The sequence below is a fragment of the Silene latifolia genome, chromosome Y, assembly GCF_048544455.1.
Source record: "Silene latifolia isolate original U9 population chromosome Y, ASM4854445v1, whole genome shotgun sequence".
In the NCBI taxonomy this organism is placed as follows: Eukaryota; Viridiplantae; Streptophyta; class Magnoliopsida; order Caryophyllales; family Caryophyllaceae; genus Silene; species Silene latifolia.
In genome coordinates this window covers 421,616,910-421,643,001 of record NC_133538.1, presented here as the reverse complement: position 1 = coordinate 421,643,001, position 26,092 = coordinate 421,616,910, and the positions used below count along the sequence as shown (strand labels likewise).

The following is a 26,092-nucleotide window of genomic DNA, read 5'->3' as shown; positions in this document are numbered from 1 at the left end:
ATCTTATTTTATTTTGAAGAAATGTAATTATTTTTGATAGTTTAGAAATGTTTAAAAGTGATTTAAACTATATTTAAACCTTTTCCTTTGATAAAATAGATTTCGGATAAAAGTCGTAAAATCGGGATTTTCCCATTTCTTACGGTCGTTGGTTAAACGAGTTTGGATATTGGGCATATGAGTACCTAATCTTTTAGTAAAATCGTGTTTAAGAACTTTAATTTTTTTTTAAATCGCGTTCGATTTAATATTTCTAATTTCTGTCGAAACGAACCAAAACGTAAACAATTGAAACTCACCCAAACACCCTACCCAAAACCATGCACCCTCCATCCTCCATGGGTCTCCTCTTCATCTTTCATTTCATCAATTCCCATTCTATCACTTCCTTCTCTCAAACACCAAATTCCTCTCAAAATAACCTCCTTACAATCCCTAAATCCACCATAACTTCTTCATTTCTCCACCAAATCGCATAAAAATTATATATTCGGAATCCTCTCTTCAATCCTCATCTACTAGTAAGCTTTATTTTCATTTCCCCCAAATTTTGTTTAAGACACTTTTTTTAGGGTTTCGAATTTAAGCTTAATAATTGTGTTTTTGTTGTTCTTATAGGTGAAGAATTTGAAGATGAGTTAGGTGACTCATATGTTGTTGAAGATGAAGAGTAATTTTGGGTTTTAGAAGCTTTCTCAAGTTATTACTTGTCTCTTTGCTAACTTAAGGTAACTATTCCGAGTTACTCGACGAATTAATGTCACATTAGTAGTTGTATTCGTTGTTTGTTGTTGTTTGTTGTTGTTGTTGTTGTTGTTGTTGTTGTTGTTGTTGTTGTTGTTGTTGTTTGTTGTTGTTGGAGACGATCTTGTTGATAAATGAATGAATGGAGTAAGATGAGTATGCTTATGTTTAATTTATGTTAACCATTTGTGTATTATTGTTTAGAACAAATTTGGATGAGGAATTATGTGTTGTGACAAGTCCGCGTGTTGGCTGGAACGCGTCAGTACCGGGCCGAGACATTTTCCAATGTTTCCAAAAATATGACAGATTGAACGGCATCGAAAAATTAGGTGGTTTAGCCACTTGAATCACTCAATTCGGAGTCCGTATGAGTAAATGGCGTCATTTTATCGATAAAATTTATAGAAAAGTTTACCCTTGTGTGAGACGGTTATTTATACTATTTTATTATGCGAGAATTTAATTGAATTGGATATTTTGTAAGTTGGAATATATTCCCTTATGTTGATAGTTTTTCACATGATAGAAATTGGAAATAGCATGAGAATGATATTGTGATGAATTTTGTGATTTGGGCCAAAGTAGGCCAAGACTCTGAGCTGGGCCAGATTGACCGAACGAGTTTGGTCAAACTAGGTTTAAACCGGTCAGCCTCGATTTGACCAATGACCCGTCGCGGGACTAGGGTCGAGGGTTTGTCTTTGAGGTTAGTTTGGTTGTTATTGGATGTTTTATGTTTATGCCTTGATATTTGTAATTATCATTTCACATGTTGGTTGTTGGATGCTTTGGATGCCTTATGCTTGAGTCTTATTGCCTCTTTGCCATTTTAGATTGTTCTCATGGATTATGGTATTGTTGGTTAGTTGGAATTTGGATTAATATTGATATTGGAGATATTGTTGGATTGTCAGCTGAATTTGCTCTTGCGTAGCCTTTCATATGCTAGGGTGTGTATGATCGTTTGTGTGTGCAAGTTTGGACTCTTTGCCCCTCTTATGGTTAATTGGGTGTCCTACTTGTCTAGTGTGGTGTGGGCTAAAGTATTCAAGCTGGGACTAGGTCCTAGGTGAGTATTTCGGCCTTCGTCATAGATAGGCCCTTATAGTCTTTGACGAGTATATGTTCACCGCTTAATAGCTTTTGTGTCTTAGCTTGGTGGGCTTATATCCAAGTTAGGGCATGACCTCCTGACGTACTCTTAGAAGTATGTGGTCAGCTTAAGTACTAGCCAACCCTTTGGTGGACTCCTTAGGGGTACTCATGTGTGTGATCATAGGTCTTGGATGCGGTACTTTCCGCATGTCGCTAGGTCTGCACAGGTTTAGGACTAGGGTGTTTACCTTACCTCGTGGTATAGACTCGAGTTACAGAGTGACTATTGACTGTCCTAAGAACTTATGCATGTCTCTAGATATATTGTCCTTTCTTGTTTGATGATTCTATGAATCATAGAAGGTGAGATGCAAGCCGGCTATGGTTGATAGAGTTTGGATTCCTGGATGTTATGTGATTCACATGATAATGTAGTATGAGTCGGTCTAGTATTCACATGCTAGGACTATGTGTTGTCGTATTGTTGTTCACATGATAAGCATGATTGTCTAGCATCTATATGCTAAGGCTATGTGTGATTCATATTCATATTCTTATGTTTACATGTTATATTAATTATGACATTTCGTGGCTGGGAGAACTCGGAGTTACTCCCCACTGACTGTGGCTTTCGTATTTGTATAAAATGCGATTGACAGGTAGGTGATGCATATATGGGGTACATGGACGAGCTAGCGAGCAAAGTAACCTTGGGACCTAGATTGGCTTTATTTTATTGTGACCCTTGAACACTTTTTATGTCATATACTTTTTAGGGACATATGTCTCCCTTTTTGATACTTGGGTTGTATAACTTTATTTCGCGACTTTAGCGATGTTTTATTTATGAGGTTTATTTTGGACCTTGCATGTTTGACACCTTCCCATTTGGATATTTTTATAACAGGTTCAGGTTTTAAATATTACAGGTTTTTACCCAAATAAACCTATTACAAACATATCCATGCAGTTTTTATCTAGAATTATGTGTTTACTTTTCCGCAATGAACGAGGGTGTCACAGTTGGTATCAGAGCCTATTTGCTCCCGACGCACGTTTGTGCACCCCAATATAAATAACTTGACCTTAAAATAATAAACTCGAGAGATGGGTAGGATAAACAGAGGTCAAATGGCAACTAAATCAAATAGGGGTAAAATCTGACGGGACAAAGTTCAGCTCTAGGTCCCTTTTTACTAGGTCACAAGCCCTCATTAACACCCTCCTACTCCTATATCCACACAACTTGGTCAATAAACTTTCACACACGAGTAGTATCTACCCTAAAATCATTTTATAATATATTGTAAATAACATGGCTTTGGGATTCACACAACCGCATATCACTAGACATGATACTACTTTCACACAACGTCCAACCACATAATCAATATCAATTTCTAATTACTTTCATGCTCATGATCAAAACAATTCAACATCAAATCCTCATTTCATCCATTCCACTCTCCTTAAAATCAAGGTTACGTCTCGTAGCCTCAGTCATCAATGAAAATAATATTCAAATAAGGCAACCAAAACTTCCTACGACAAAATAAATAATATTCATTTTAAATTACCCCACTCTGTAATATCTCTCAAGGGAACCGGTTCAAAACTGAAAGGGCCAGAAGTTTGGTGTGAGGGGGCCCCTAACTCATCCCAAGCCTTAAGTGCGCACCTTACAGTTTCTACCCGAGTTCATTTTATTAGACACATCCTATGTTCATTATTGTTTATTGGTTAGGCCTGAAGATCATTTTGCTCTGATACCATTTTGTAACACCCCCATTTATTGACATTCCCAAGTAAATGAGAGCGTTACCTCTCGGTTTCCCGAGTCAGTGAATAACAAAGTACAACAAACCAAAGTACTTTAAATTAAACTTTAGTGAATACATGTTTATTACAAATTAACCAACTAAAACTTAATATAAAATATTACAACTCGCAGCGGAAATAAATAAAGTGATAAAATATTCTATGTGGTCTAGACTTTTAGGTAGATTGGCCAAGTCCTCACGCATTCCCACAAGCTCCCCAGTCAGCTAATCTTTAGTACCTGCAAATCTGCTCCCCATTATGGTTCATCACAGGTGTTCACGAATACACAGTCAACCACGAGGTTGAGTAGGGATAAATAGAACATTAAGAACAAATTCAATAAACTTAAATCGTCTAGACGCATTAGAATCACAGGCCGTTATTTAACGGCATTACCTCACGGACCGATTAACGGCAATCACGGACCAACTTAATGGCAATCACGGACCAACTTAATGGCATATACGGACCAACTTAATGGCATACTCGGACCAACTTAATGGCAATTATTCTTAATTTATTCACGTAGCCCAAAGGACAATAATGCTTATCTCTTTCCCACATCAACAACAATAACAATACTAATCGCAACAGCATACAATAATAACCATGCGAGTTCCCAACTTCCAAGAACACAATTATGAATTAAACACAAGATTGAGTAGGGAGATCCCTACCTCAGACGGCCGCAAATTCAATTAGCAAAGTGCAAGTAACAGCAGTCCTTTACAAAATTAGAACCTACATAATATATATACCACATACAATTAAAATCGATCTTATTTTTTTTTGCAGAAAAGCATGGATCTTATTCATAACATAAAAGAGAGTAAGTACAAGATCCGTTCCTCTTTTCTACAAGGGAGACCAGAGAGATCCCCCAAGAGCTAAAAACAACAAGAAAACCACAATGAACACCTACTCAAAAAGACCTATTGCTAACCACAAATTTAACACGGATACAAATAGACTCTGTGTACTAAGGACACCCCGAAAATTCTTCCATTTCGCTCATGCCAAAGATAGTACATTGTAGCTAGAAGACTCGCTCTTTGACGTCCAAAGACGCACCCCATGACACCGAGTAAGATACCGCCTAACCACCTGGTCCGGTGAGAAGAGGGGCAAGCCCGTAACCATGCCGCAACCGAGCCCGCACTGTGAAGAGAAAGCACATCGAAAAAACAGATGCTCCACACTTTCATTGTGAGCACAAGCAGAGAGCACATCTATTAACCATATGAAGTCCCCCGTGAGCCAAGTTATCAATAGTAGGCAACTTATTCTGAAAAGCCAGAACACCAAAGAAAGAATGCTTAGGCATACACTGTAGATCATGGACCGTAGAGTACCAATGCACCTCTTCAAAGACTGTCTTACTAGCTGATACATTTTTGCAAAGTGTGAAAAGTGGTAGAATCGAACAAGCAGTAAATCCGGTCTAAAGTAATCCGTGAGAACCAAGACTAGCAAGGAGAAAGTCCTTAACTTTCACAACATTATTCCAATACCAAGAGTGGTCGATACTTTGTTGAGCGCACTTAAATCAGCCCCCTTGAGAATATATCTATTAACCAGAGTGCCCAAATACTTTGTGGCCGAGCAATTAGTTTCCAAACCCACTTGAGCATCTGAGAACAATTCCAACTCAAAACTTCTTTAATGCCAATCCCTCCTTCTCTTTTTGGTTGACAAATAGCCTTCCAACTGAGAAAGACATGTCTCCTAGCCCCATCATCAATCCCCCAAAGGAAATCTTTGCAAAGTTTATTAATCTTCTTAATGATACCCTTAGGAAGAAAGACACTGGCCCCCCAAAAGTTGTGCATCCCAAAAATGATAGAGTTAATCAAGAGGGTCTTCCCAGCATAACTAAGAGAATGATTAGCCCAATGAGCAATTTTCCCCTTGATTTTATCCAACAGAGGCTGGTACATGTCAAGAGCAAGCCTAGCATTAAAGAGAGGCAAGCCTGTGTACCGAAAGGGAAGTCTCCTTCACTAAACCCAATAGCATCCGAATAACCTTTTTAAGATCGATTAACCCCACCAAAATACAAAATTTGGTTTTAGTAGGATTAGCCTCAAGACCGGATAGACTATCAAAAGAGAGAGGGTAGCAAAACCACGGCTTGAACAGAAGGGAGGTCCCCTCTAGTGAAGACTAGTAAATCATCAAAAACACCGGATGAGTCGGGTTTAATCGAACACACTTAGGATGATAAGAAAAACCATCAAACCTAGGTAGCCTTCTTAGTAACCTGGACAAAACCTCCATACAGATGACAAACAAATAGGGAGACAGTGGGTCACCCTGTCTAAGACCCCTTTTGCCAGGAAAGAAGCCCTCCACTCCACCATTAATACTGAGAGAATAGAAGGGAGAAGTAATACAGGCCATGACCCAACCAACAAAGACACGAGGGAACCCAAAACTAAGCATAGCTTTCTGAAGAAACTCCCAATTGACAGAGTCAAAAGCTTTCCTAATGTCTACTTTTAAAAGACATCTAGGTGTAAGGTAAGCTCTACCATATTTGGAAGCAAGCTCATAAGCCATCATAGCATTATCGATAAATCCCTCGAGCCACAAAAGCAGCCTGCTCAGGTTCAATAATTTGATCCATCACCCCCTGAATTCTATTGGCCAAAATTTTGCTAACAACCTTGTAAAAAGTTGTACAGCAGGCAATAGGCCTAAAGTCCTTAACAGAAGAGGGAGTGTCAAGCTTAGGGACAAGAACAAGGAGAGTAGAATTAGCAGACTTAGGGAGCTTACCATGAAGGAAGAACTCATAGACAACTTCCTTAAAATCATTACCAACAACACTCCAAGCATCCAGGAAGAAGCCAGAGGAATAACCATCAATCCCAGGGCTTTTATTCCTGTCCACAGATTTTAACGCAGTAAGAATTTCATTAGTGTGAACCAACTGAGTGAGACTTGCATGATCATCCAAAGAGAGTAATCCTTGCTGGAACAGGTCAGGAGGGAGGGGTTGAACAGGAGAAGAGGTGCCCAGCAGGTTCTGATAGTATGCAACAAACCCATCAGCAACATCTCTTAACCCTGTTTTCAAAACCCCATGCTCATCATGAATGCTCCCAACAGTATTCCTTATTTTCCTGGCAGCAATCTTAGAGTAAAAGAACTTAGTACTAGCATCTCTAAGATTCCTTAAAATCGATCTTATTATTATTATTATTATTATTATTATTATTATTATTATTATTATTATTATTATTATTATTATTATTGTTATTATTAATATTATTATTATTATTATTATTAATGGCTTAATACGTCATTGTATTTGCTAAAAAAACAAAAATCCAATCCATGCATTATATGACTCCACCTACACAAACCTTTGTATGATATTTATATATAATAAATAAGTATGTTACATGCTTTCATGCTTGATTATTATCTCACGCTTCAACTCAGAGTATCAAACACGATCACACCTAGTAGCCTACCCAACGGACTCCATTAATAAGACTCACCAAAGCTCCAACTCGACTAAACCGTTGCCCGACGCTCACGCCAGCTACTCACTATCGCACACACATGACCACGACCGACAAGACCTGTCTCCAACGAGACCACCGAAAATGACAATGTCAAGCTTACCGAAAATCGGGTCGAAACGGAGTACATATATAGTGTTGCCACTGTCCAACGCTTAAACACAATTATAAATAGCATATAACCACTCTCTAAGACATCCTATATGACCATGGTATTGTGTTGCTAAAAGACTGGAAACGTCACCTGCAAAATAGGTTAAAACAGCGGCGAAACTCCGCCGACATCGACCCAAAACAGAGTATGCTGAACTGCTAGTGTCCAGCCGTCAATAAGACATTAAAACGACTCTAAAACGCTCTGGACTCAGTCTTAATTATGAACCTCACAAGGACCCAATACAAAACTAAGTAGTGGTACGAATTTCGTATGACAACTCGACTCCTATAACGTATACGACCTTAACGAATCCATGCCGAAACCTTTCCTGAAATAGAGTACAATAAAAACAGCCCTACCACACAATAAAAACAACTTTAAACGGACTCCCCCATCAACCCCATATTAACGACCAACAAAGACACGCCCTTAAAATCATAAGTCACTCTCAATATGGAACTCGTAAACCATCCTGAAACCTCGCCGTCACGACGCCGAAATAGGTGTAACGAACTAATATAAATAAGACATATAGATTATGAAAGGCGGTACCTTGCTAGATTAGAGAAAGGATGCTGATGGAAAACGGCGAAGACGAGTGTGTGGTTAACAACGACGTGTAGGACGATGTGTCTCCTCCGCTCTCTTGAGGCTGCCATCTTATTTTTTTTCTATCTTGTTTGTGGATGATAATACGGGAAAGGTAGGGCATAAGATATAGCTTGTTTCCTTATATAGCTTATTTTCTTATAATAATAATAATAATAATAATAATAATAATAATAATAATAATAACAATAGTATTTAGTAAATAATATTAATTATTAGTATTATAGTATTAATGGGTGGGTGTGGTTTCTTATTATTAGAGTGCAGTAGTACTCCATAATTAAACAATATAGTTACTAGTGTCGTAATCTCTTTAATATCCTTATCATTTTTTTCCTATTTCACTGCTACGCTAACTAATTAATAACATATACGTTAAAAAGTTTATTAAAAATAATTATTTATTTCAAAATTACTGGGTATTACAGTCTTTCCCCCTTAAAAAGAACTTCGTCCTCGAAGTTCAAGACACACACATATGACAATTTCATCACAACCGTCAACCAGAAGCTCATCACAAATTATATTCATATTAACTTAACGAATACTATTCAATTATTGATCATATAAAAGTGCATTCAATTAAATTGTATATGAGCACACATAAGCAAAGTTATAACAAACTCAAAACTTTAGTAGTATCACAATTAAAATTTAGTTTGAACAAGTTTTAAGATCTAAAACTAGTTTTAAAGAGATGTGTGAGAATAATGCATAAGATTATCTTTGCATAGTCGTTTGGTTGCATGTAGGAAGTTGCATTACCTAGGAAGTGATAAATCACATGATTTTAGAATTCATGTGAATTAGGAAATGTTGTTTGGTTGTATAAAGGAAATGCAATTAATGTAGCCATTCTCACTTACCTAGGGGGGCCTAGGTAAGCAACTTCCTCCATTATGAAGAAATTAGAGCTCCAAAGTAATTCTATTTCATGTGCATTGAGGTAACCAAACAAGTTACCCATTTTACAATTCACATGAATTGGAATTCCTGTGTTATTTAATGGGTAACCAAACAACCCCAAGTATGGAAAAAATAAGAGCCAAGCTCTTCTTTTTGCTAAGGGAGGCCGGCTAGGAGGAGTGAAGAAGGCCAATGCATGACCTTCACCTTTTGCTTTTCCTGTTATGAAAATAGTAGGTATGCAAGGCTAGTTTTTTAGGGAAATCATTGTGTTTATTTTACACTTAAAATAAAACACCCACTAACCCTAAAACCCTCCAATTATTTGGTCCATGCCATAATATGGTCATCCATTTTATTTTGTCAATTTGTTATTTGTATTATGGTCATACAATATGTAACATGTAGCATGTATCATGTTGTTAATTAATTTAATACATATTTAACAATTAAATATCATTATATAAATTAATTAAATTACATATAACAAATTATCTAGTAATTCATAATTACATGGTATAAAATGGGTCATGTTAATATAATTCACAACATCTTGTAATTATAATTAACCATTCATTCTTATCTCAATTGTTTCATAAACAATAATAAAATTTTAGTAATACAAACATTTTAATTACTAAAACGAATCTTATTTAATCGAATTACAATAAGATACGTATTCTCACTCACAAATATAAATTATTCAATTTTAAGGAATTAATTAACTTGTATCATTATACAATTAACTAATTTATCTATTAAGGGAATTGTCCTATAGGTGTGACCTTAAGGGATCAACTGACCACCACCGTCAAACGACAGTAAAGTCAAACTCTACTTAGCCAATCATTACCGATTAATGTTGATCAGTTGACTATATAAATGAATCATCCCTTATGTATTCTTATCATGAGATTTAAACATGTGATCGCACTATTGTTGAGGACACTTTCTCCAACACGAACATCTCTGCATCGTTTCAAGGCCTTCATCGAGACAAAACTGAACGATCTAAAGCGAGCCAGTCAAAAGCATTTCTACGTCACTAATCGTGGCTTTCAGACTGCCACATGTCCACAGATTGGCGTGCGGGTGGCCTATGTCCAAAGATTGGCGACTCCGTTGGGGAGTACGAAGACACTTGTGTCTTTGTAATCCTTAGAGGTGAAACTCGAATAAGGTCGTGGTTAAAGTGCATTATTTGATATTACGGTCATAAGTCGGGTTCCTTGTCCGGGCCCATAACCTAACCTTTACCGACCAATTGGCTCGTCTCGACGGCGTGATTTTTCTCATCCCCACGGTTCGAATCCTGATTGCGTTAAGCTGCCATTGATGTTACACTCTTTTGTTTCATCAAAGAGCTTTCACTTCCTACGTGAATGAAGCTAGGGCAGCTGCCTTACACATTTTGTTTGGTTTGGCATCCCTCTCGAAGGTCGGAGATTGATCGCTCGGCGTGTAACCACTCTTATCAAACCAAAACCCGTGTCAGCATGATACATAATATAATGAACTATGAGTGCTTATGTGCTACGTGATCATTGATGTGACTCCTATTTACGCACATTTAGTGAAGGATTCATTAACCTCTTATTATAGATTTCTAATAACTATAAAAATTTAGTTTAGTCATAAACTAACTAGATCTTATGCATGCATAACAAAATATAAACATACTAAGAAGAAATCGATCTACTTACAAGGAAGGCCGAATGGTTATACTAATTGGTCTCCTACCAAATTAGTCTTCTTAAGAAAATCCTAGTGCTTCAAGGATGAACTTAGATCCAATATTAAAATCTACATCTCAAGGATTTGTACCAAGATAGCCCTCTTAAACAAATACTAATTTGAATACTAGAATTAGTATATGTGTCTTAAAAATAACTACTCATATTATTACTTACAACTACTAGTAATGTATTGGTAATATTAGTGATTTTGTGAGATATTCTCTCTTGTGTGATCTTCAACAATTAGAGAGAATTTTTTTTCAAAATTATCAATCTAATAATTTTATGCAAGAATGAATTAAAAAGAAAAGAAGAGAAAACTCCTCTTTCTCATATGGGTGGCTGGGTCCATTTTTGGTCTCAAGGCCAATGCATGCTCAATTTATTATTGTCTAAAAATTGTTCTTCACAAGAAACCTCTTTGAGCATTTCCAAACCCATGCTTAAAAAGCTGTCTTAAGCATTTAAGCCAAAAGCACCCATTGTCCCCCACCCATGAAAATTTCGGTTCCCTTACATACAATGGGATTCCATTTTAAGTTTGTGTTTTGTCAATTGTATTATGTGATATATGTGACATGTTACTAGACATGTGACCATGTAATGCATTTTTAACTTATTAAAATCATTACACACATAATAAATCACATACAATAACACAACTAGCAATCCAAGATTACATATACTTAAAATGGGTCATTAAATTATAATTCACAACACCTTGTAACTATAATAAATTATTCATTCTAATTATAATTGTTTCATAAACAATAATAATACCTAAGTAATAAAACAATTTTAGTTACTTAGAACGAATCTTATTTAATCGAATTACCATAAGATACGAATTCTCACTCACAAAATCATTCGTTCAATTTGAAGGAATTAATTAACTTGTATCAACATACAATTAGTTAATTAATTAATTAATCAATTAAGAGTGTTACCCTAGAGGTATGACCTTAAGGGATCAACTGATCACCACCGTCATACGACAATAATGTCAAACTCTAGTCAGCCAATCATTATCGATTAATGTGGATTAGTTGACAATAAAATATAACTTTCCCTCATGCATTCTTATTATGAGATTTAAACATGTGATCGCATTATTGTCGAGGACACATACTCCAACAATCTCCCACTTGTCCACGACAAATGTACGTCACCAATTCTCTTGTCCTATTACTATCTCCCACTCAATGCAAGGTGTCTTGCAGGTCTTACTTGCACTTGATCATATCATGAGTGGTTTCCTCGATCTGGAGAATAACTGTCTGACCAGAATTATCTACCGTAGATACCTTCCGAGCGTGGCCATGCATTTCCAGTTCATTACTCCTCGAGTGGCCTTGAGATATAAGATAACCCTGACAGGGATGGAGATTTCCAATTGCACTCTTCCCTTCGAATAGCCACAGCTCATCATGACCCAAAACATGCCTATTTGACCCGAATTACGAAAGTCGTAGGACATAAATCAAAGTCACTCTGAACTGTGCCATCTTAGGCGAATAGTCTTTAGTCAAAGAATCGACTTAAAAGGATACTATAGTAGTTCTCGCTACGACCAGGCTATACAAACTTCCAGAACTCTATAAGCGGTCATAAGCCCAACAGAGTGTCCCATACAGTCTTCCTATGTGATCGACTAGTCATCTCTCATGACTCTATGGCACTTGAACTTGCCATCAATCGCATCACACTCTAGTTACTTCGAGATGTCACCTCATATAAGCAGTTAGGGGCGAATACTATGTTAATCCTGTTCACTTTAATGTGGTTCAAAATTGTCTCAACAATCCATTTGGATGTAACAAAGTAATAATAGAGTTTAATATAAAACTCAAACGATGAATGCATTATCACATATGTAAAATTGATACAATATCAATTACTACATAATCTATAATCCATATTCCATTTTGTATATGTTGCACATTTCAACTCAATTGAAATGACATGACTTATCATGTTAAACTTGTAAAAAGGATTTTGGTTAGTAAGTCTCAGCAACACATTGCACTTTCTCTAACCTTGCTTTTTGTATAAATTTTATTATAAAACTTTTGAGTACGTGTCTAAATCAAATCTAGACATAGGCTCTCATGCCTTAGGATAGCTCCCACTGTCTTCACAGTGTATGGGATAGGACCTTTGGTTACTGGAACGAACTACCATAGTTCCTCCAATTCATAAAACCGAATTCGAATATCATCCCTTCCTTCTTGCATATCTCAGTATTACAAGTGTACTCAATTTCCGTTGTTAATCCCTCATTGTTCTACTGCCTAGAACGTTTCTTGCATATTTACTCCTTAAAAAAATATAGCCAAGATGGTTCTCTAACCATCCTTATGTGTTTAGAACATGGTTTTTGTGTAACTTCTTGCACATAAATCCATCTTAATTCTAAATGCTTAGCTTTATATCTTTAGTGCTCCAAGAGTACTAACCAATGAACTATATGGCTATATAGAGACTTCGTCTCAAAATTTTGATTTGTAACTTTTCGTCACACTCCATGTATACGAAATTTAAGAATGGTGATACATCTAAGCGTGATGAATTAATCTCGCATCAGAAGCAAGTGGATTCAATTTCTACATGTTCAATACCTTTGAACTTGACTAGACTCTTATCAATATAAGAATATTCATTTAATGCTAATATCCTCTCAGAACTATCTTTATAGGTCTGGATATTTTAGAGATGTATTATTCTTCTCCTAAGTCTTCCATCATTCACAATGATCAATATGTCCCTCACATATAAGACTAATAACACCACATTACTCACACTAAACTCCATGTAAAAACAGAACTACTTGACAATTCGAGAAATGTTGATCACATGATCAAAACATACAATTCAACTCTTTGACATCTACTTCAGACTTCCTTTTATGTTCGCATCCTACTTTAGGATAGTTGCGATTTAAAAAACTCATGCATGATGATTTTAAAATCCAACTATATCAAATCATATCCGAATACAATGAAGCATTGTTGTTGCAAGCAAAACCCTTGCCACCAACCAACTAAGCTAAATAAACATTTTCATGTTTATGCTTGCTTCGGACTTTTGCGGAGTTGGAACTTGATAAAGCATCATAATAAGTTACAGGTTTGTTATTTTCTAAAATAACATGACACATGTCCACTTAGATTTCGAAGAAATATTTACTGATTTTGACCAGGAAGGAACGTCTTCCTACGTCTTATTCTCAGTTCGCGGCTCTTAAACATTTTCTCTCACTCTGTCTATAAGAAATGATCCTCTTTTCTCTAATATACAGCATCACGAGCCACAAACCCTTTTGTTCTCGTGATCATATAGGAAGAGAGATCACATGTTCACCTTCATAATATTAGAAAGTGACAAAGAATCCTATACGATATGAATGAATCTTTACTATAAAGTTGGAAGTAGTTTCTATCACAATTTGTCTAGTATTTATTTATTCCACTAACTCAAAACATAATTAAATCAATTATCTACATTTCATATGAGATCTGGTTAGGCATGGTACTTAAATTGTGGCTTTTTGCTGCATAAAAGTCTCCACTTTATTGTTCCCTATTTGAACAAAGTACCAATACTTTGGTTTTAATCTCTAGGTTTTGATACTTTTAAACATTCATTTGAACTTATTTAAAGAATTTCTCTTCTTACCTCATTAAGGGGGTGTTTGGTTGGCTCTCTTGGAATGGATTGGAATGGATTTGCTCCATTCCAATGTTTGGTTGGAGTGTTTTGGAATGGAGTTAGATACCCAATGGATTCTAACTCCATTCCAACCCCCTAGAATCCCATACCCAACTTCCCCCCTTGGTATCTAACTCCATTCCTCCCTTCTACAATTTTAGATGAACCAAACAAGTTTATAAAGGAATGGATTTAGAACCCCATACCATTATGGGTTCATATTCCAATCCATTCCATTCCATGCTATTGAACCAAACGCCTCCTAAGTGAATACCAAGTATCTACCTAGTTCGTTGGTAAAAGAGATGAAGAAGTAATAACCCCTTTTTGATTGAAATTGTATTCGACCATACACTTCAAAGTGTAAATAGGGCGAATATCTTGCTTTATTCGTAATTCTTTTCTAGAAAGAAGTCATGAATTAATCTTGCTTTGAATACAAGATTTGGACACATACCAAGTGATTCCCAATCAGATGGTTTGGGACACTAGTCAAAACTTAGTTTCTAAATGCAATTTTCAATCGAGAATCGAGAAATAATTGGGGTCACCAATTTGAGTCTTATACAATGAATACAATATAACACTTATATGTCTATGGGTGAAATGACAACTACACTAGTTCCATTCATGTAAATTTCCGACTTTATTCTTGCTAGTCATTGTGCGATTATTCAATGTTAGGATTCTAAGGAATTAAAAAGCCCTCGGATTGTGTTATGAACACATCCTCCTCTAAATACCCATTTAGAAAGGCGGTTTTTGACATCCTTTTGCCTTACTTCATAATCATGAAATGTGGTATTAACTAACATTGTTCACAAATTTGTATCAAATACTCATGACGTGATAATTTGCAAGAAGGTAATATTAATATCATATATATTCAAGAAGGAATTTGTTGGAGTCACACGACCAACTTCCTAGATCTTTACATATTTGGGGTTTGTCTCTATTTTAGTGTCTAACACCTTCTCTTTCAAGCCTAGTTCAATTCTTAACAATTAAGATAGGTACTTACTTCTTATTGCTCCCACTTATTTCAAGAATTTTTACTTTGATGAAGACTTATCTTCATATAAATTCCTAGTGAATCCTTTACAAGGATGAACTCTATTGTGGTATATGGTTAATCAAAATTTCTAACAAATTAATTTACCAATTTTATATCGTCATGTGCTTAACAACTTAAGTGTTTGATGACAAGTGATTGGTTTGAGAAATAAGACTTTTGAACCATAGATGCCTAGAAGATATTATCAAAACATATTTTGATCAAGTACAACTTCTATTCATATTCTTCACAAGAGAATATAGGTATGTAAGGAATTTTAAGATGTTAATCTTATAGTTGCATAGGACGATTCCTATCGAGTTCTATGGAATAGAACGATTCCTATGGATCTAGTCCACAACATATGATACGGTTCATTCTAGAAAGAGATTCTATTTGTCGTAAGTAATAGTGGTTTAGCGGAGACTCGTGTTACAATCGAATTGATATCATATATGAGTAGGAGTGATAATAAAGAACAACATAAAACAACGAAGTAGTGGGAAAATCAAACATTCATCGTTATATATAAAACATTTAACAATGTTTTAGCATTTATATAGTGACCTCTACCCAACTATTATAAATGATCCCGAGATCCAAAATCATATCAATTCGGGCACGGTGAGCCGATTCATCCCTAATCAATATAACTCGGTGGATTAACTCTTTAATCGATACTTCTAGAACTCTCGGTCGATAAAATTACATTAATATTTATCTTAAGCCCGAAACACATGCGGCAACGGTCGCGAATACTTCCGTTGAGCTCAATCCAAATTTCGATGTAGTAACAATTTACCACCCACTTACCCAACGTAACAAGTTTAGCACCTCGGTGAGCCGAGCCTACTTCCTTATGAAATTGGGATTCATGGTTGTACTATTTGGTAAGGCTAATTCTCAATTATTATTCAGTGAGAGGTCTTATCAATTCATTATCTATCTCGTTTTAAGTGAACTAAAATGGTGAACTAGCGATAATTATAATTGACACGGTCGATGATTCGATAAAATATGATATGCATGTGTAGTTATGGCGATTTGGCTATGCATGCAAACATATAAAACAAATGCAAAGCAAAACGATAAAATCCTAGTATGGCCTTCCTAAAATAGTAAATCTAATAAACTATTTACAAATTCGGAAGCCAACTCCTTTGGTCCCTTGAACTTCAGATGGTACGCACTTCAAGGCAACACCGTCTTTGTCGGAACGCCTTCCCGAATGGCACCGTCTTCAAGGAACTCCGGGATAAATAAATTACATAGCTTTTCTACTTTATACATTATAAAAAGAAAAACAAAATAAAATAAAATAAAAATTATACGAGATCACAAATTATTACAACCGAATCGATATTCCCATTAATTTCGGGAAATATCAATTGAAAACTAAGGCCATACTAAGTACAAATTACGTAATTCAAAATTACATAAAATAAAAAATGACATTCATACTAAAAATGCAGCATTAATATAAGTATGAAACATGCCATGTGATGTGCCAAATCGCCCTATTTAAGCTAATATCGTATATTTGGTCTGGTTTTATGGATAGTTGCGATTATTAACTTATTAAAATCACATAATATTACATAAATCAAATCTATGTCCAATTAATTACCCCAACTGTTTTAGGACTCAAACATTTAGTTTTCACTAAATATTTGACAATAATTAAACTTGATATTCTATTATTGCTCATTAAACTTCTTTTAATCATAAAAATGAAGAAATAATTCCCAATAAGTCATAAAAATTTGAAAATTTCAAAATAATGATTTTGTATATTCTGGAAAATTCCCAACATTCCAAAATTTTAATAAAATTTTCTCATAGAATATTTTTAATTTATTTCACAAATAAATCGGATAATACATAACTTTCACCTTTAATTCCAAATTAAACAATTAAAATTATGAAAAATCAAAATTAAAATTTTGAATATTCTATATAAATTTCCAGAACCTGGAAATGACAAATTTTCAAGCCCCAAAAATCGAATTTACAATTATGACCATTTAAAGTTGCTATTTATCAATTTTATTATATAAAATCAGTAATCACCCAAATCAAACGAAATTTGACATGCAACTTTAGATCTGATGTTCATATCATATATAAAACATTGAGAAAAAACTTAATGCCATAAAATTAATTTTAGCTATTTTTTCTAAAATAGTCACTATTTATGTTATTTTTACATCTAAAAATCATAAATCATGCAAAATAAAACCATTTTACCTCAAAATTTACATGCAGTGTGTAAATTTTGCATGTGACAACATACTAAAATTTCATGGGCAGAGACGAAGTCTAACTAAATTTAACCAAAATACCTAAATTTAATCCATTTTTATCATGTAAAAATCATAAAACATGCAATATAAAACACTTTTATACGAAATTTTACATACAATAAGTAAAATATCCATGTGAGGTCACGTAAAAATTTCAAGGTCAGAATCAAAGTCTAACTTATTTTAGCATTTTAAAAGTCATTTTACTAAATAAAATGCTAAAAATTAAATTAATGAGCAATAAAAAAACTATAAATCATCAAAATGGCCTTAAATCAATTTAGGACCAGAATGTTAATCATGCAAAATTTCGTGGCCTTTATCTTCATACATCACAAAATATTAGTTTTATTTAAGTTACAAATAACTCGAAAAAACTATAAATCGATGATGCATGCAACAACCATTGCACTGATACCAATTGAAGAATTCATTAACCTCTTATTAGATATTTCTAATAACTATAAAAAATTAGTTTAGTCATAAACTAACTAGATCTTATGCATGCATAACAAAATATAAACATAGTAAGAAGAAATCGATCTACTTACAAGGAGGGCCGAATGGTTATACTAATTGGTCTCCTACCAAATTAGTCTTCTTAAGAAAATCCTAGTGCTTCAAGGATGAACTTAGATCCAATATTAAAATCTACACCTCAAGGATTTGTACCAAGATAGCCCTCTTAAACAAATACTAATTTGAATACTAGAATTAGTATATGTATCTTAAAAATAACTACTAATATTATTACTTACTACTACTAGTAATGTATTGGTAATATTAGTGATTTTGTGAGATATTCTCTCTTGTGTTTTCTTCAACAATTAGAGAGAATGTTTTTTGAAAATTATCAATCTAATAATTTTATGCAAGAATGAATTAAAAAGAAAAGAAGAGAAAACTCCTCTTTCTCATATGGGTGGCTGGGTCCATTTTTGGTCTCAAGGCCAATGCATGCTCAATTTATTATTGTCTAAAAATTGTTCTTCACAAGAAACCTCTTTGAGCATTTCCAAACCCATGCTTAAAAAGTTGTCTTAAGCATTTAAGCCAAAAGCACCCATTGTCCCCCACCCATGAAAATTTCGGTTCCCTTACATAAAATGGGATTCCATTTTAAGTTTGTGTTTTGTCAATTGTATTATGTGATATATGTGACATGTTACTAGACATGTGACCATGTAATGCATTTTTAACTTATTAAAATCATTACACACATAATAAATCACATACAATAACACAACTAGCAATCCAAGATTACATATACTTAAAATGGGTCATTAAATTATAATTCACAACACCTTGTAACTATAATAAATTATTCATTCTAATTATAATTGTTTCATAAACAATAATAATACCTAAGTAATAAAACAATTTTAGTTACTTAGAACGAATCTTTCTTAATCGAATTACTATAAGATACGAATTCTCACTCACAAAATCATTCGTTCAATTTTAAGGAATTAATTAACTTGTATCAACATACAATTAGTTAATTAATTAATTAATCAATTAAGAGTGTTACCCTAGAGGTATGACCTTAAGGGATCAACTGATCACCACCGTCATACGACAATAATGTCAAACTCTAGTCAGCCAATCATTATCGATTAATGTGGATTAGTTGTCAATAAAATATAACTTTCCCTCATGCATTCTTATTATGAGATTTAAACATGTGATTGCATTATTGTCAAGGACACATACTCCAATATTTAGTCTCCTAAATAGCCTAGTTCCTATGCTTTTTAGTATGTATTAGGGCCATTTCTAGTCTTTAGCTTCATTTTATGCATATTCTATGAGGTTTGGTGTCCTTTGTAGGAGAGGAACACTAACTTTGCCTCAACGGAGTGAAACGGAGCTAAATTGATAACACTTAACGACTAAGCATAGAAGAGGAGACTAACACTAAAGGCCTAAGTCAATAAAACAAGTAAATGGGCAATGACAAAGGATTCCCACGACCTATGAAGGACCTCCACGGATTAGGGGGTAGCCAAAACAAGAAGAAGAAAAGCAGCTTAGGACGAGTGTCCCAAAACTGGCTCGGGCGTCCCCAAGCTCAGGACGGGCGTCCCTCGATGCAGGATGATTGTCTTCGAAGCCAGGTCGTGCGTCCCCTTTCCAGGACTTGCTGTTAGAAATCTATATCTCTTTACTCAACATATTCATAATGTTATAATTTTAATTTAGTAATAAAATTAAAAGATGATCTTATGCATGCAAACAATAATATAATTAAAGAAGAAATCATCATCTCACATTGATATTTCGATTTATATGGGCACAAGTGAGTTCACCTACTCACTTGTTCTTGAGCTTCCTTAAGTGAATGAACAAGGATTCAAGTAGAGAATCCTTCCCAAGGTTTTATACCCAAAGTAACAACTTAATAAAATTAATATTATTATTACTAGAACAATATTAATTTTGTATAAAAATTGACCCAAAATATTATTTGGTCTCTCAATAATTCGGTTAAGAGAGAGGGAAAAGGAGGAAGATATTATCTCACTAAAACTCTTATTTTAGATGATGAATGAATAATGAATACATAAGTCTTTTGATGTAGTGTATAAGATAAATTATAGAGCAAAAGACCCTTGGCCTTGCTCTTTGAAAAACCGGGTAAGGGGGAAGGAAAGGGACCAATGCATGCACAAGGTGGTCTTCACAGGAGCAAGTAGGGTTGCATGGCTAGGTTTAGAAGGAAATGATTATGTTTACTACTAACATAATCAACACAATATATTCCTAATACTCCCCTTAATTTCGGTCATTAGAGATAAAATGGACTCCATTTTATCTTTGTCAATTTGTCAATTTGTCATATGTCACATGTCACATGTCACATAAAATTGTTATGTATTTTTAACATATTAAAAATAAACGCATTAATAAAAATACGTCATATACAAAAATCGACTTAGTAATTCATAATTACTTTTACCAAAATATTTTACCAATTATAAATCACAACATCTTGTATTTATAATAATTTATTCATTCAAATGCAATTGTTTCCTTAAACAATAATTTCATCTAAGTAATAAAACAATTCGATTACTTAGACCGTATCTAATTTAATCAAATTACAATGAGACACGTAAATTTTATTTCCAAAATCGTCCGTCAATTTTAAGTAATTTAATTAACCCGTATCGTCATACAATAAATTAAATGATCAATTAAGAGTGTTACCCTTTAGGTATGACCTAAGGGGATCAACTGGTCACCACCGTCGCACGACAGTAATGTCAAACTCTAGTCAGCCAATCATTACCGATATGTTTGGACCAGTTGACAGTAAAATATTACTTCCCAATTGTATTCTTTAAAATGAGACTTAAACATGTGATCATCATGATCAACAGTTGTGATCGCATTATTGTCGGAGGACACATATTCCAACAATCTCCCACTTGTCCTCGACAAGTGTGCGTCACCAATTCTCTTGTCCTATTACTCTCTCCCACTCAATGCAAGGTGTCTTTCAGGTCGTACTTGCAAGTGATCATATCGAGAGTGGTTTCCTCGATCTTGGAGAATAACTGATTGACCGGATTTATCTACCATAGATATCTACCGAGCGTGGCCACGCATTTCCAGTTCATTACTCCTCGAGTGGCCCTGAGATATTGTTATAACCCTGACTAGGGGTGGACAATTCCTATCGCACTCATTCCCTTCAACTAGCCACAGTCATCATAACCCAAAATATGCCCATTTGACCCCATTTACGAAGGTCGTAGTAACACAAATCAAAGTTAATCTGAAACTGTGCCACCTTAGGCGAATAGTATTTAGTAAAAAATAACCGACTCATTAGAATATTATAATAGCTCTCGCCACGACCAGGCTATATAAATTTGCCAGAACTCTATAAGCGGTCAGAAGGCCCGACAAAATGTTTCTAACAGTCTGCCTATGTGATCAACTAGTCATTCTCATATGACTCCATGGCACTTGAACTTGCCATCAATCGCATCACATTATAGTCACTTCGAGACGTCACCTCATGTAAGTAACTATGGGCGAATACAATGCTAATCCGTGTTCACTTAAACGGGGTTCAATTGTCTCTACAACCCGTTGGATGTAACAAAGTATAAGGTGAGTTAATAATAACTCAAACGACAAATGTCGACATCACATTCGGGTAGTCAATACCATATTACAACCTTGTGATGCATATCGTAAGTGTGTAAACACTTGTTGATTGCAATAGAAGTTTAACATACCATGTGTCCATGTTTTCAAACTTCTTATAATCGCATTTTCCTTTACGTTCATGTTATCTATCATAGCATGAACCTTACCAAGTACACATATAGGTTTCCAACCTTGGTTTGGGTTCTTTATCTTGAAAGAACTTCTCTGTCGATTATCACATAACCAATGAATTTGCGGTGAATGATATAACTTGCACTGATCAAGTACTCCACCCACTCATAATGCACTAGGTAAATGTTTTGCAGAGTATTGCAACAATTGTCAAGATGATTAGCCTAGCACTTCTCACAAGTCCTAGCATATTAGGAAATATTAGTTTTTGAGTAACTTCTTACTTCAACTAAGTACATATCCAAACCTTTTATTTCTCTTTTTAGCTTGAAAGGCTTAGGATTTTCATAAATCCTTACGTGTTGTTCGAACTTTAATATGTGCAACCTCTTGACACATAACAGAGTGTTCTGTCCAACACTGAAATCGCTCATCGAATTCTCCTCGAGAATTCATGACGTTTCTTCTATGGCTTGCCACTTATGCATGTAATTCATTATTGGACATGTGCATGATTATTCTAATGGCGGAAACATTAGTAACTAATAATCATGAGATCAACCATTCTTAGGTTCAATGAACGACCATGACTGCTAATGGCAATTCCATTTTCATTGACATGAATAACCTATGTTTCTCGTTGATTCGATGTGTATATCTCAATACTTATCCAACATCTCGTGATGTAATTGGATTCATCATAGTCCATTTTCATCCAGAATTGAAAACTCAAATACTTTTTTGTGAAAGAAGGTATTAGCTCGTCATTCTCAATGAGTTAGCGAGTTATAAATTTTACAAGATGATTGCTCCCACTAAATTCCATGTCTTCACATGATAATTTCTAAACTCCCACTTAATTCCACATGTTTCGTAATTGACTACTCAATTGAAACATTTTCAAGAATTGAAATATATTTTGCTTTGCCAAGTTATTAAGATAAGAACCATATATGTTCCCATCATATCCTTTCAAAATACCTATTTTGAAGAGGTTTCATCTTAACCTTATGAAAAGAGATTCTAATCTCTTAACTCATTCATATTGTGATGATGCGTAGCAATGTCATTATTCAAATGTGAATTATATCTAATACACGTCCTTCAAGATACCCTTTCGGAAGGAGGTTTAACCATTTCATTTTCATAATGAGGTTAAGTAATGACATTAGCGAGGTTAATACTTAACTCAGCTTTTGTGGATATCGGCATATCAACATTTGCAACCTTTTGGTCATAAATCTCACTTATTTTCGAGGATGCAACTTTGTTTATTTAGGCTCTTAAGTAAATATCAATATTGAAACTATTGGTCAAAAGTTGTTCATAAACTTAGTCATAACTTTTGGTTAAGACTTTAAATTAGTCATTTTTCTTCCAAAACTTTCTTTTGGTCTCCTCGTGTAGTTATCTTGAGAACATATTCTTTTAATTACTTCACTTGGTCTCTTTTGTCATGTAGATCTATTCGAGACCATAGATCTCATCTATTGGGTATACTATATAAATAGATATACCTTTATTTAAATCATTCTCCCTTGCGTAGATCTCATTTACACAAGTACACAAATTGGTGTTGTGTCCTCATTTTTCTCCCACTCTATCTTTAGAATGAATACACTAGAGATTTAAAGATAGCTTATGAGACACAAATAATGATTTTGAAGTATAAGGAGGACTATCTCATAGGTTGACTAATTGTTTTAAATTTGATGAGTGTACTTGGTGATTGACATTCCTTTAAGAGAGTTCATCAACTCAATTTTACTTTATAATTGATCATATACAAGCTTTAAGCTTGTGGACATATAATAAATCCCATCATTATAGTTGTCAATTAGATCACTTTAAGTGAATGATCATATGTTTCTATGAGCAAGTGGATAAAGACGAATTTTAGAACAAGGATAAAATACGATAAAACGGGTGACTTGGGTTGCAAACCAAACCACCATTATGCAAAATACAACCAATATCCAAAATACATTTCCATGTCAAACACGGAAATCAAAAGGTTCTAAAATCTAAAACACAGATTAAAATAAGACAATAAAAAGACAAGCTTCATGGAAGCTACTCCTAGCTTCTCGATGGTTTCTCAAGCTTGCTTTTCTTTTCCCTTGTCCTTTCTTGGTGGAGGCCCTATTTACAATAAAAAGGGGATACATTATCACAACTTTGTATCACAATACCATAGTTGAATTAGAAACATAAAAGAAAGGATAGTGATTTACCTACTGGAGTGATCTTTCCAGCTTTGATGTCACCAAGATATTTGGAACAATTTCTTTTCCAATGTCCAACACCATTACAATAATGGCATTTATCAAGAGGACCCTTCTTGATTTTGGAAGTGCTAGCTTCATAAGTCTTAGCTTTGGTGAAAGTGGGAGCTTGCTTCTTACCTTTCTTCCCATTCTTTTTGAACTTTCCCTTACTCTTGGTGCTTATGTTAAGCACATCCTTGGGTGGGTTGACATTTAACCCCATGTCTCTTTCGGCTTGCACAAGTAACTTGTGCAATTCTTCAAGAGACACGTCCTTGTCTTGCATGTTAAAATTCACCCGGAATTGAACATATGCCTTGACTTTGGATAAGGAGTGTAGAATCCTATCTACAATGAGTTCTTTGGGGATTTCAACTTTTTGAATCTTCAAAGTCTCGACTAGCTCCATTAATTTGAGCACATGAGGGCTAACCTTTTGGCCCTCTTTGAAGTCGAGATGCAAGAATGCCGCGGCCGCCTCATATTGGATGATCCGCGGAGTTTATGAAAACATTGTCACAAGCTTGGAGTATATTTCATTAGCGGTGCCCATCTTAAAGGCTCTCCTTTGGAGATCCGCCTCCATCGCAAAGATCAACACATTTTTCATTGCGGCAGACTCCTTATGGTAAGCCTCATATGATTCCCTAGTGGCGGCGGTCGACCTAGTGTTAGGTTCGGGTGGAGAGGCCTCGGTAAGGTAACGAAGCTTGTCGTCACCTTGGGCGGCTAATTTGAGTTGGGCATCCCAATTGGAGAAATTTGACCCATTCTTTTCAAGTTTACAACGATCCATGAAGGATCGGAGCCATGAAGTATTAGTGAGAGGCGTGGCGTTGGTGTTTGGATTGACCATTTGTTATGAGAAATAAAAGCGGTCTACAAAACAAAATAGAGAGAATCAAACATATGTCGTTTTCAAAATAATACTCGTAAAAAAAAATTTAAACAAGTTTTATTGCATTTATCTAGTGACCTATACCCAACTTAGATAAATGATTCCAAGACCCAGCCAAATTCATATCAACTTAGGCACGGGATAGCCGATGAAACCCTTATTAATATAACTCGGTGGATTAACTTTTAATCGATTCTACTTTTAGAACTCTTGGTCGATAAAATTATTCTAATGTTTATCTATAGCCCGGAACACATGCTTTTACGGTCACGAATACTTCCGTTGAGGTCAATCCAAATGTCGAATAAATGTGTCCATGATCCAAATTCACATTAACTTGGGCACGGGATGGCCGATGAAACCCTCATCAACATGAATTCGGTGGATAGACATTTATCACCCACTTCCCCTACGTACCAAGGTTTGTACCCCGGGATGGCCGAGTGCACTCCCTCGCGAAATAGGTTTTCATGGTTTCTACTTTTTGGTAAGGCTATGTCTCAATTGTTTATTTTTAGCGAGAGGTCATGTCAATTTATTATCTATCACGTTTTAAGTGAATTAAAGCGGTGAACTACGATAATTCTAATTGACACGATCGATAAACTCGATTAAGAAATGATGCATGTTTTAGTTATGGCGATTTAGCGATGCATGCAACATATAAATAAAAATGCAAAGCATAAAATAAATCCTAGTATGGCATTCCTAAAAATAGAAAATCTAATTAACTATTACATATTCGGAAACCAACTCCATTGGTCCCTTGAACTTTGGTTTTGGCACGCATCTCGAGGTAACACCGTCTTTATGTATCGCCTTCTTGTGTGACACCGTCTTCAAGGAACTCCGGAACAAATAAATTACATAACAAATTACATAATTTCCTATTATACATTTGTAATTAAAATAAAAATAAATCTATTAAATTACAAAACGGTGATACGAGATCACAATAAATTACAACC

General features: G+C 34.9%; 1 long non-coding RNA gene across 1 annotated transcript; it reads left to right on the top strand.

Annotated features, from left to right (window-relative positions):
• The first annotated feature begins 381 nt into the window (after nt 1-381).
• Nucleotides 382-2,712, top strand: LOC141626582 (uncharacterized). The gene is made up of 3 exons (XR_012536171.1): nt 382-521; nt 619-728; nt 2,502-2,712. It is a non-coding gene; the product is annotated as an uncharacterized LOC141626582 (long non-coding RNA).
• The last annotated feature ends 23,380 nt before the right edge of the window (nt 2,713-26,092 follow it).